The sequence below is a fragment of the Triticum dicoccoides genome, chromosome 3A, assembly GCF_002162155.2.
Source record: "Triticum dicoccoides isolate Atlit2015 ecotype Zavitan chromosome 3A, WEW_v2.0, whole genome shotgun sequence".
NCBI classification, from domain to species: domain Eukaryota; kingdom Viridiplantae; phylum Streptophyta; class Magnoliopsida; order Poales; family Poaceae; genus Triticum; species Triticum dicoccoides.
The window spans coordinates 674,416,362-674,420,873 of record NC_041384.1 but is presented as its reverse complement, the minus strand read 5'-3'; the positions used below and the strand labels follow the sequence as shown (position 1 = coordinate 674,420,873).

At 40.9% G+C, this 4,512-nt stretch overlaps 1 pseudogene; it reads right to left on the bottom strand.

Annotated features, from left to right (window-relative positions):
- Window positions 1–539: 539 nt before the first annotated feature.
- LOC119270116 overlaps window positions 540–4,512 on the bottom strand; it is a 24,163-nt pseudogene continuing 20,190 nt past the window's right edge.

The window sequence follows — 4,512 nt, the reverse complement described above, 5'->3', positions numbered from 1 at the left end:
TAATAAACTGGGTGTAAACCTACTTAACACATGCGTCCAGATTTTACCGTTTTACTCACGTTCTGTCATGATGCGATCTAGCACTACTGATTAGCTTCTGTAACACCCTCAGAAAAATGTCAAGATTATTTACCTGAAAAACTGAACTCTGTTACCCCATGGTCTTCAGAGTGCTAGTCTAGATGTCAGCTGAATCACTAAACAAGCTGCGATACATGGCATCTCTTCACTCACTTATCAAAAATAAATAAAACAGAGGTGCACAGCCCGACTAGCAAGCCCTGCTCAGTCCAAATAACAGAAGGGATAACCACACCCCAGCTTTCATTTTTCTCCAAAAAATGCAAGCAGCCAAGTGAGGTTCCAAAAAATGCGTGTCAGGTCAGGCTCGCGAACTCTTGCTAGATACAGCAGCATGCCACTCGATAACAGCCATATTTAGTTTCAGAGGGACCCTTCTGAACCCACCAAAGTTTGCCATTCAGCTGCAGATCATAAGAGACGAGCATCGGCACAACATCAAAACAACAGTTACTCCAGGAACAAGCATACGTAATTAGATTAGCCAACTCACACAGTCCTAGGTACAACGGGGTCTCTTTATAGCACGGACACTGTATTATTATTAGTATTATTAAGCCACGCTTTCGCTAAAATTTCCTCCCTTACAACTTACAAGTAGCAGCCCTGGCAACTAATTCTTGCCCATTAACAGCCTAACTGGGGAACAGTGTGTTGGGGGAAGCAACATAGTACCAAATGCATACACAGCACAGGGGAACTTTGCTCTGCTCAAGCCTTCCTCCCATTCTCCTGACCCGTAGGTCCGTAGGAGCTCTCTCCGCTCGTGCCCCCGCCACTATTTTGTTTCACCAAAGTCTGCACTCCAGCAACAACAGAGCAAAACTCAAATTAGATAAACGTACTCTGGGAATTATGTTGAGGGAATCAGAGTACCAGCAAAAATCCTGTTTGCAGGCAATTAACTGACAGGCTCTACTGTAATGAGTGGCACATTTTGGTTGTTGTTTACAACAGAAATCGACGGTTGCCACTTCGTCCCCATTGTGTTACTAGGAATTAATGCTATGAATAAGTGCACTTGCTGACATACTGAACTAGTACTTCTGAATAAGCTCTCCCCGCAAAAAAAAAATCTGAATAAGCTTAATTCTAATATAGCCAGAAAATATGCTAACATCTGTTATCTTGTCTCACAAGGCATTTGCTGGAAGGTCCACAATTTTCAGAACTGAGGTTAGATTTCTCCATGCATATGCTTGTCCATTACTTGGACAATATCCACAAGTATATACCTCTGCACACACAAGGCTGCGTCATCTATGCTTAATTTAGTAAATCTGCTAATAGTTAAGTGCTCATGAATTATCCTGAAACTACCAAGCCAACCACCACAAGTGGTCACCTGAATTTATTTTTGTTGACCTATTATCTACCAATATATAGGAAACATTCAGGCTCATTGTCTTAAGATGGGTATTTTATTGAGTGATTTTCTTCGTTCTGCTTAAGAACATATAATCAAATGAGAACTCTTACACCTCATCAATGGATACTTGCAGTGTCAGTTCAGGAGGAGAAAAACATATTTTTTTGCTTGAGGAACGGAGATTAATTACGTTTAGTTGAGCACCCAGCTTGGGACTGCTGAAAGTAATATAATTCTAAGTGTGTGCTACATTTTTGGAGTAATCTTAAGCTTAATCGGGTGAAATTATGAGAGAAAGCACCGCAATTTTTCAGCAACTTCTGTCAATCACGACCCAGAAACTGGAATCTCATCAATACATAGCTTGACTACAGAAAAAGAAACGAAAGTTAACCTTCTTAGATTCTGTAATTCTGAGAGCATCCTTTAGTAGTTTCTCCAGTTTCTCCAAACTACTGGCATCTGAATTGTCAGCATTATTATCGAGAGACCTGCAGTTCAATAATAATCAGCTAAATGTCGAACACAATAAATGACGAACTGGGAAACATTGTGAGAAGTCTCAAGGGCTACCAGGCAGCAATCTCGCTAAGCCTTGACTGCATATTTGAAGGATCTTCATCCTAGTACAGAACAAAAGTATCTTGTCAAAGAGGTATATGGGTATAGATGCTGTCATACAATTCGGCCATGTAGGATACGAAATAGGTACTTACCACTACTACCTAGTCTTAGTACATAGATAGTTCGGTCAGATAAAAGAGTAGCTACATTTACAGAATGTTACCCATATAGCATCAAATGTGCTGCATTAGCTACACAATTCTTGATTACAGGCATTAACATCATGCATAGTGTGTTTCTAATGCAACTAAAGGATTATAAACTGAGGAATGCAACTGCAGTATCAAAACCTTTCTGCTACACTCCTACAGGTTCCATAATTACACAGGCTGCAAGGTATGCATTGATAAAAAGTGATGTAAATTGTTTTACGTTGCTGACAGTTGCATCTTCTTGAATCAAGTTCCTTCCGGGCACCGCAAATTGCTGATACCGGTCATATGTACCTTCAATGCTGGAAACAAAACTTTGGCATTAGAGATTATTGTAAATTAAAATTTGAAAAATCACTATACTTTCAAGTTTAAGGATTTGCCGGCATTTTCCAAAAAAATAAAAAAGAGGAAAACCCGAAAAGTAGAGCTCGTGTATTTTTTTCTTATAGTTTGGTTATGACCTCTATACTGGTTAAAAATGTTACCTTTATCTGTCCAAAGAATATATACTTTGTACCTTCATATGTTAATGGAGATGTTGTTGGACCAGAGTGGTTGAGAGACTTTGAAGAAAATGAATCTTATACTGACAGCAAATTTTGAGAGCATATTAAAAAAATCTTATCATGTAGCAAGTTTTTGGATGATGAAAGCACAAACCCTGTGGTATGAAAACACTTTTCATATTGTTAATCTTTAATCTACAATTTGGTGTTATTGACCTTAAGTCACACAACTTGAAAAAGATAGTGTTCCCATAAAAAACATTTGACTGGATGTGATCCCATAATTCAGTAAAGTCTCTGTTTCTAGGCTAGCTAGCCCATAAGCCATTAATTTGTGGCTTATATATGGGCAAAGACGGTCAAATGTCAAATATAACAAGTTGACCATGCGAGTCGGTACCTTTAGAAGTAGTCACATTGATTCAAGTTTTACAGGTCCCAAATACATAATGGCGTAGTGGCAATTTTCCCATACACTTGTCTATTCTTCTTGTTCATTTTGCCTTTGGAAATACAAAGGTAAAATGTCCATCATCACATATTGTCGGAGCTAGATCCGGCAGATCCCTCGGAAGGGTACCCTAGCTAGGTAACTTGGCACGATGGTAACGGAAGCAAAGATTTACCCAGGTTTGTATGTTGTCCTACCGACGAGACCGGCCCCCGGCTTATATAGCATACCGGGGGTCCTAGGGTTACAAATCCTAGTCGGCTACGTCGGTAAAGGTAGAATCCTCCATGGCTCCGGTATTTTCGGATTGTACTCCAAGTCTTGGAAGCCATTTTCTTGGTATGACAACTTAGGAAGAGATACATGGAGCAAAAGAAGGACCTACATATGGTGTTCATGGACTTGGAGAAGGCCTATGATAAGATACTGCGGAATGTCATGTGGTGGGCCTTGGAGAAACACAAAGTCCCAACAAAGTACATTACCCTCATCAAGGACATGTACTATAACATTGTGACAAGTGTTCGAACAAGTGATGTCAACACTGATGACTTCCCGATTAAGACAGGACTGCATCAGGGGTCAGCTTTGAGCCCTTATCTTTTTGCTTTGGTGATGGATTAGATCACAACGGATATACAAGGAGATATGTCATGGTGTATGCTTTTTGCGGATGATGTGGTGCTAGTTGACGATAGTCGGACGGGGGTTAATAGGAAGTTAAGAGTTATGGAGACAAACCTTGGAATCGAAAGGTTTTAGGCTTAGTAGAACTAAAGCCTAGTACATGAGGTGCAATTTCAGTACTACTAGGCGCGAGGAGGAGGAGGTTAGCCTTGATGGGTGGTTGATGCCTTAGAAGGACACATTTTGATATTTGGGGTCAATGTTGCAAGAGGATGGGGTTATTGATGAAGATGTGAACCATCGAATCGAAGCCGGATGGATAAAGTGGCGCCAAACTTCTGGCATTCTGTGTGACAAGAGAGTGCTACAAAAGCTAAAAGGTAAGTTCTATAGGACGGCGGTTCGCCCCGCAATGTTGTATGGCGCTGAGTGTTGACCGACTAAAATGCGACATGTTCAACAGTTAGGTGTGGCGGAGATGCGCGTGTTGAGATGGATGTGTGGCCACATGAGGGAGGACGGAGTCTGAAATGATGATATACGAGATACAGTTGGGGTAGCACCAATTGAAGAGAAGCTTGTCCAACATTGTCTGAGATGGTTTGGGCATATTCAACACAGGCCTCCAGAAGCTCCAGTGCATAGCGGATGGCTAAAGCGTGTGGACAATGTCAAGAGAGGCCAGGGTAGACCGAATTT